Source organism: Phyllobates terribilis, unplaced genomic scaffold, assembly GCF_046119375.1.
Source record: "Phyllobates terribilis strain yellow unplaced genomic scaffold, ASM4611937v1 Scaffold_7__3_contigs__length_470593459, whole genome shotgun sequence".
NCBI lineage: Eukaryota > Metazoa > Chordata > Amphibia > Anura > Dendrobatidae > Phyllobates > Phyllobates terribilis.
Window position 1 is genome coordinate 338,022,977 of NW_027362767.1, and position 9,090 is coordinate 338,032,066.

The following is a 9,090-nucleotide window of genomic DNA, read 5'->3' on the forward strand; positions in this document are numbered from 1 at the left end:
GGCGCAAACAAGTCACAGTGCGCGCCGTTCACACTTCACCACCACTGAGTGGGCCTCTATGAAGGACATTTGCCACGTTTTGCGTGCCTTCGATTATTCCACGCGGATGGCGAGTGCAGATGATGCACTAGTCAGCATGACTATCCCCCTTATCTGCCTGCTTGAAAAAACACTGCAAGCACTAAGGGACGAGGTTTTGGAAGAGGTGGAGGATGAGGAGTCACAAATGCCATCTGCTTCTCTACAGTCTGCGCAACGTGGTTCCTCACAAAGGCCTAGGCATGGGACACTTTGTGAGGAGGATGAGGAGGAGTCAATGGATGAGGAAGACATCTGTCCAGAGGAGGGAGGTACACAATGCTCTAGTAGTCAGTATCTAGAGCGAGGGTGGGGTGATGCAGAGCAGGCAGAGATCACGCCTCAAGCAGGGGACAGTGTTTCTTGGCCAGTTGGCAGTCTGCAGCACATGGTTGATTTCATGCTGCAGTGCCTGAGAAACGACCACCGCATCGCCCACATTCTCAACACGGCTGATTATTGGGTGTCCACCCTCCTAGATCCTCGCTACCGGGACAACTTACAAAGCCTCATAACACCGTTGAACCGGGAGCGTAAAATGCGGGAGTACCAAGGCGCACTGCTGCATTCCATCAAGTTCTCCATTCCAAACGAGAGCAGTGCTGCTAGTGCTTTACAAAGCAGCTCAGTGCGTCGAGGCAGTGGAGGAAGCTCTGCACAAAGAGGGAGCAGAAGCAGCGCCTCAGCACAAGGCAAGACCAGAATGGCCGAAATGTGGCAAAGTTTTGTGTCCCCGCCGCCACAAATGTCTACACCATCACAGACGGCTCCAGTCAGCAGGAGGCAACGTTTCCGTCAGATGTTGACAGACGACATGTCTTGCCCTCTTAGTGCTCTCCCAGACGGCTCTTCTCCCTTCAAGTTTTGGGTCTGTAAGCTGGATACATGGCCAGAGCTTAGTCAGTATGCATTGGAGGTGCTAGCTTGCCCTGCTGCTAGTGTATTATCGGAACGCGTCTTTAGTGCCGCAGGTGGTGTACTAACAGACCGTCGCATGCGACTATCCTCCGATAACGTTGACCGGCTTACTTTTCTCAAAATGAACAAGGCCTGGATCTCTCATGAATTTGCCAGTCCTCTTCCAGAATAAATAATTGGTTGGCAACAGTATCCAGGTCTCCTGTTCTGTTCATGTTTCTACCACCTGAACTGTAATCCCTGAGCTCCAACACCGCCAGTTGGCGCTCAGAAGTGCCGTCTGCACAGTCAACACTTGCTGCCGTGTTATTGGGGTTCAGAAACGTCAGCTGTTCCCCTGCTGTGCGGACGGCAATTTCTCCTGCTCTGTCCACATTCTCACTACCACAGATTTGAAAGTTTCTCCAATTACACCTCTGGCTCCTCTGTTTTCAGTATTATCCCTGAGCTCCAACACCGCCAGTTGGCGCTCGGAAGTGCCGTCTGCACAGTCAACACTTGCTGCCGTTTTATTGGGGTTCAGTAACGTCAGCTGTTCCCCTGCTGTGCGGACGGCAATTTCTCCTGCTCTGTCCACATTCTCACTACTACAGATTTGAAAGTTTCTCCAATTACACCTCTGGCTCCTCTGTTTTCAGTATTATCCCTGAGCTCCAACACTGCCAGTTGGCGCACAGAAGTGCCGTCTGCACAGTCAACACTTGCTGCCGTGTTATTGGGGTTCAGTAACGTCAGCTGTTCCCCTGCTGTGCGGACGGCAATTTCTCCTGCTCTGTCCACATCCACTGTACTACGGATTTAAAACCTCCTCCAAATACACCTCTGGCTCCTCCGTTTTTAGTATTTACCCTGGGCTCCAATACCGCTAGTTGCTGCTCAGAAGTGCCGTCTGCACAGTCAACGCTTGCTCCAGTGTTATTGGGGTTCAGTAACGTCAGCTGATCCCCAGCTGTGTGTCCGGCAAATTCTCCTGCTTTGTCCACATCCACTGTACTACGGATTTAAAACCTCCTCCAAATACACCTCTGGCTCCTCCGTTTTTAGTATTTACCCTGGGCTCCAATACCGCTCGTTGCTGCTCACAAGTGCCGTCTGCACAGTCAACGCTTGCTCCAGTGTTATTGGGGTTCAGTAACGTCAGCTGATCCCCAGCTGTGTGTACGGCAAATTCTCCTGCTTTGTCCACATCCACTGTACCACGGATTTAAAACTTGCTCCAATTACACCTCTGGCTCCTCCGTTTTTAGTATTCACCCTGGGTTCCAGCACCGCCAGCTGGTTCTCGGCAGTTCCATTTGCTCTTGTACCTTCTACTACCCATCCGGGTTCCAGTACCGTCAGCTGGTTCTCGGCAGTGCCTTTGGATTAGGTGCCTCCTTCTCGGTATCCAAGTTCCACCAACGTCTGCTGGTCCTTGGTAGTGCTTTCTAGCACAGGTACCTCCTGCTTAGTAACCGAGTTCCAGTACCGTCAGCTGGTGTTCGGCAGTTCCATTGGCTCTTGTACCTTCTGCTACCCATCCGGGTTCCAGTACCGTCAGCTGGTCCTCGGTAGTTCCATTTGCTCTTGTACCTTGTACTACCCATCCGGGTTCCAGTACCGTCAGCTGGTTCTCGGCAGTGACTTTGGCACGGGTACTCCCTCCTGCCCAGCCTGGTTCCAGCACGCCAGCTGTTTCCGGGTAGTGTCAACGTCACTTTGCCTCCAATGCGTTGTCCTGTCGTGTTGCGGTCGGGTTAGCCGACTCTATGGTGCCTGCAGTTTAGGTGACTCCTATGTGGGCTGCGGGATCTGGCAATGAAGGCTGGTTCCATAGTGCCAATAGGACAAGCACCCCCTGTAGGACTGTGGGTTTTGGTAACTGCGGCCGGCTCGCGGCCTTGAACTTTTTTTTACATGGTTACCTTTTGCTACCCATCCGGGTTCCAGTACCGTCAGCTGGTTCTCGGCAGTGCCTTTGGATTAGGTGCCTCCTTCTCGGTATCCAAGTTCCACCAACGTCTGCTGGTCCTTGGTAGTGCTTTCTGGCACAGGTACCTCCTGCTTAGCAACCGAGTTCCAGTACCATCAGCTGGTGTTCGGCAGTTCCATTGGCTCTTGTACCTTCTGCTAACCATCCGGGTTACAGTACCGTCAGCTGGTCCTCGGTAGTTCCATTTGCTCTTGTACCTTCTACTACCCATCCTGGTTCCAGTACCGTCAGCTGGTTCTCGGCAGTGACTTTGGCACGGGTACTCCCTCCTGCCCAGCCTGGTTCCAGCATGCCAGCTGTTTCCGGGTAGTGTCAACGTCACTTTGCCTCCAATGCGTTGTCCTGTCGTGTTGCGGTCAGGTTAGCCGACTCTATGGTGCCTGCAGTTTAGGTGACTCCTATGTGGGCTGCGGGATCTGGCAATGAAGGCTGGTTCCATATTGCCAATAGGACAAGCACCCCCTGTAGGACTGTGGGTTTTGGTAACTGCGGCCGGCTCGCGGCCTTGAACTTTTTTTTACATGGGTACCTTCTGCTACCCATCCGGGTTCCAGTACCGTCAGCTGGTTCTCGGCAGTGCCTTTGGATTAGGTGCCTCCTTCTCGGTATCCAAGTTCCACCAACGTCTGCTGGTCCTTGGTAGTGCTTTCTGGCACAGGTACCTCCTGCTTAGTAACCGAGTTCCAGTACCGTCAGCTGGTCTTCGGCAGTTTCATTGGCTCTTGTACCTTCTGCTACCCATCCGGGTTCCAGTACCGTCAGCTGGTCCTCGGTAGTTCCTCAGCTTTCTTTTACCTTCTGCTACATTTCCAAGTTCAAGCTTTTTGAAATGGTTCTTGGTAATCACTCTAGATCTCCCTGACGAGGACCCTGAAGACGAGGACCCTGAAGACCAACCCTAAGAAGACGAGGACCCCGAAGACGACGACCCTGAAGACGAGGACCCTGAAGACCACCCCGAAGAAGATGAGGACCCTGAAGACCACCCTGAAGAAGACGAGGACCCTGAAGACCACCCCGAAGAAGACGAGGACCCCGAAGACGAGGACCCAGAAGACCAACCCGAAGAAGACGAGGACCCCGAAGACAAGGACCCCCGAAGACGACGACCCTGAAGACCACCCCGAAGAAGACCAAGAAGATGACCCTGAAGAAGTTGACCAAGAGGACAAAGAAGAGAAGACAAGCACCAAGATGCAGAAGAACAAGAGACAGAAAACCAAGAAGTAGAAATACAAGAAGCTGCAGAACAAAAAGCGGAAAAACATTAAGCATAAGATTAAAAATCAGAGCAAAAGATAATATCTAAATTATAAGCAGAAGATGACTAAGCAGTGTATGGGGGTGAGTCCGTTCCTCCTCGTGGTGCCCCTGGAAAAGACCTGCTGCTGCAGGCCAAACTGAACGCGGACAAATCCTGTTGTAAATCTTTTGTGACGGGCAGAACGAAAGGTGTAATGTCCAACCTTTTAGAGATAACAACTACAGGAATGCCTGCCACAAATAAGAATATGATGAAGAAGAAGAAGATGAAGAAGATGAAGAAGTAGAATATGAAGAATGTAAAAAAAAAGAATAATACGAAGAAGGTGAAGAAGAAGAAGAAGATGAAGAAGAAGTGGATGAAAAAGATGCTGATGCTGAGGATGATGAAGGAGAAAGTGTGGGAGAAGTAAAAAAGAAGGTGAAGAGCATGGAAGTAGTGAAACATAAATATCTGACAAAATATAAAAATACTTAACATAGTCAATATTTCCGTAAGTCAGAACGTCTTAAAAAAAATATTAATTCCTGCTATTCCATTTGATTGGGCTAAACCTCTATGCCTTTATTGTCTCCCCCACCTCCCCCAATACATTCTACATTATTCTTAGTTGTTTTCCTTCATGTAGAATTAACCTACAAGGAAAGAAAGGGTTTATTTTCATTCCGATATTTCTGTCCCATTGACTTGCATTGGTTTCCGGCATCGGAATCGGCGATATCCGATACTTTTTTGGTATCGGTCCGATCCAATCCGATCCGATATTTCCCGATATCGGAAGGTATCGCTCAATACTACCTACCATAAATTTTCACTTGCTAAGGTTCAAAACAACATATTTTGTTTGGGGGTGCTGTGAGTGTCATCATATTTTTGGGTGACCATGGGGGCATGTGAAGAAATGGCACCAGGGGGACTCTGCAGAATCTTGTTGTTGCTGCTTCTTGTGATGGATCCACACCCCGACACCCGCCTGACGTCACTCTACACCGGACAGGGTACGTTGTTAGAATCTATGTTGTTTTAGTTTTCGCTCTTCTTTTTGTGGTTTGCTGGCTTCTATTCTTTTCCTCTGTTGCTGTATGTCTTGGTCACGTGATCTCCTCACTCTTTATTACTCAGCACCTGTCTCCCATTCCTTGCTGGACATCGGTGTTATTACTAGTGTTGAGCCACCCCCGTAGTGTTCGAGTTTGGTTCGGTTCGTCGAACACCCGTATGTTCGCCGAACTGTTCGTCGAACTGTTCGTCGAACACCTTCAAACACCGTTAAAACCAATGGCAGGCAAACAAAAACACATAGAAACACATAGAAAACACCTTCAAAGGTGTCTAAAAGCAGACAAACTGCTCAGAAGACACAACTAACACATGGAAAAGTGACAAGTACATATAGTCATGTGAAAAGAAAAGAGGTGGAGGAGTAAAAGGAGGGGGAGACACAGATATAGGCAAGTCATGCCCTTCTAAAACCAAAAAAGTGCGAATCCGACACGGCCAGGCCGTTCCTGCCCGTGCGACCTCCGTGTTGCCGGGTTTGTGCCAGAGCTGCGGTGGACCGTGACGGCCATCCCCCCTCTCCCAATACTGGTGCCTGTCCGCTGGTGGGTCGAGCGAGCCCCCCTGCGGTGGAGGCAGGTCTAAGCTTTTTAATTTAAATTGTCTCTCTAATTTGAATGAGTACACTTTAAATCATTTTACAAGGATCTATTGGAGGGCTAGTCTGATGCCAGCAGCTGTGGGAATTCCAGCTCCAGTAGCGTCCACTAAAGCTGCTGCAGTTAAAAAGCTTTAATAAGAATGGAGCTTGGCGCCCTACCGCCAGTCCCAGCCCCTGTGACTTGGGGTGCCTCCCGATGCTCTTCACTGAGTGTCCCGGGGGCCCGAAGCATTTCATTTGAAAAAATTATGTGTCCAAACTGCTGGTGGTGTAGCTTGCTTAACAGCTGGGATAATCCGCTGACTAGCAGACATTGCTACTAGGCACAAAGTATTTCCTGGGCTTGATGCAGTTAAAAATTTGTAATTAGATACTCTCGTTGGATGCTGAGAAAGCATTCCATAGAGTCTCCTGGCACGTCATATATTATTCTCTTAAAAATCTTGGGGTACGGGTCTAGAGGACCCTTTTATAGCCCAAATCACGGCCCTGTATCGCAATACGTCACCTAGGCTGAAGATAAATGGAACATTTTCATCACCTTTCATAATCACCAATGGGACAAGGCAGGGATGTCCTCTGTCCCCTCTCTTATACATTCTAGTGACGGAGCACCTGCTCTTATCAATTCACCATAACCCCAATATTAGTTGGATTGAGGTGGGAGGCACCGAGTACAAGTGCTCTGCATTTGCTGATGATGTCCTAGTATATATCACTCAATCACATATATCCATCCCTGCTGTTATGGCTGAAATAGATCACTTTGTTACATGGTCAAATTTTAAAATCAATGCAGCGAAGTCTGAGGCCCTCGATGTCTCCCTCCCCAAATCCATACAGGATTCCATCCAGTCCAACTTTCCCTTTGCCTGGCCCTCACAGGGTATCAAATACTTAGGAATTCATATTCATAGAGACCTCTCCCGTCTATGTTATCTTAATTTTGGGCCCTTTTTTGAACAACTCCTTACAGACCACGGTTGGCAAGTTAGAACTGTAACATTCACTACGTGAACCACTGGTGTTTTGTGGAAAAGCACATGTACACTGTGTTCCAAATTATTATGCAAAAAGTGTTTAGGAGTGATAAGGGAAGAATTTTTTTGTTTGTCAGTTAAACTCATTGATGGTGATGTGTGTCAGGGCTCTTTATATTACTGTAAGCAATTGCAGACACCTGTGCTAATTAGTTTGGCAGGTGTGTCTAATGAAAGGCAAGACTACTTAAGAAGGCTGTCCCACATTATTAAGCAGCCTACATTTTCTGCAAAAATGGGAAAGAAAAAGGATGTGTCGGCTGCTGAGAAGCAACAAATTGTGGAGTGTTTAGGTCAAGGCATGACTACAATCAACATTGCCAAGACACTTCATCCTGATCATTGCACAATCAAGAAGTATGTATCTGATTCACAGTACACACGTGTGCGTGCTGATAAGGGAAAATTGAGGACTCTTTCCTACAGGCAATTACGTCAGGTTAAAAGAGCAGCGGCAAAAAAGCCTTGTCATAGCGGCAGACAAGTTTTTGAAGCTGCTGGTGCCTCCAACATCCCCCGAAAAACAAGATGCAGGGTCCTTCAGAGGTTTGCAGCTGTGCGTAAGCCATCCTGTCGACCTCATCTATCCACTGTACACAAGCAGAAACGGCTCCAGTGGGCCAAACAATACATGAAGACTGACTTCAAAACTGTTTTGTTCACCGATGAGTGCCATGCAACGCTTGAAGTTCCAGATGGATGGAGTGGAGGATGGCTGGTTGATGGACACCCCACGCAAATAGGGCTACAGCGCCAACAAGGAGGAGGTGGAGTAATGTTTTGGGCTGGAATCATGGGGAGAGAGACTGTCGGCCCCTTTAGGATCCCTGAAGGGGTAAAGATGAACTCCATAATGTATGTGGAGTTTCTCAAACAGTACTTCCTGCCATGGTTCAAGAAGAAGAACCGTGTATTCCGCAGCAAGATCATTTTCATGCATGATAATGCACCGTCTCATGCTGCACATAACACATCTGCATCTCTGGCTGATATGGGCATAGAAGGGGACAAACTTATGGTGTGACCTCAACCCTATTGAGAACCTCTGGAGCATCATCAAAAGGAGTGTCTATGAGGGCGGGAGGCAGTTCACATCTAAGCAACAGCTCTGGGAGGGTATTCTGTCCTCATGCAAAACAATTGAAGCAGAAACCATCCAAAACCTGACAAATTCAATGGATGAGGGAGTTCAGAAGCTCCTTTTGAACAAGGGGTCCTATGTGCAAATGTAACATCACCTAGAATAAAGTTTTGAGTTGAAAACTGTTTGATTTCAGTTTGTAATAACCTGCTAATGCTTACAATTTCAAAAATGACCATTTTTTTGTTCTTTATTGAAATGAAAAGGTTGATCGAAGAGTGTGTGGGGTCTAAGAGTGTGGCAACCCAGTAGTCAGGATTATTTCGAATTCTGACAATCTGAGGGTCATGTTGCAGGTAGTGCAGCAAGAAGGCACTCATGTGTCTTGCGCATCTAGGAGCCTCAAAATTATTTTCCGGGCTAGATGCAGCTAAAAATTATTATTAATTTGAAAGCTGGTGGAGCTTAGAATAGATGGCCTAATAGAATCAGTACTGCAAACTGCTACAAAGCCCAAATTATTTTCCAGCCAAGATATAGATAAACAGGATTAGTAATTTTAAATCTGGTGGAGTTTAGTATAGATGGCCTAATAGAATCAGCACTGCACACTGCTACAAGGCCCAAATTATTTTCCAGCCAAGATACAGATAAACATGATTAGTAATTTTAAATCTGGTGGAGTTTAGTAGAGATGGCCTAATAGAATCAGTACTGCACACTGCTACAAGGCCCAAATTATTTTCCAGCCAAGATACAGATAAACATGATTAGTAATTTGAAAGCTTAAAACGGTTGGTGAGGTGATTTTAACAAATCATCAAGATATTACTCTCCCCAGGATGACACAGGGGTAGAAAAGTCATTTCGGATCCATGATTTGTTCATCTTTATGAACGTGAGTCTGTCTACATTATCAGTGGAGAGCCGCGTGCGCTTATCTGTCAGCACACAACCAGCAGCGCTGAACACACGTTCAGACAGAACGCTGGCTGTGGGGCATGACAAGATCTCCAAGGCGTAAGTGGCGAGCTCCGGCCATTTTTCCAGATTGGAAGCCCAAAAAGAGCAAGGGTC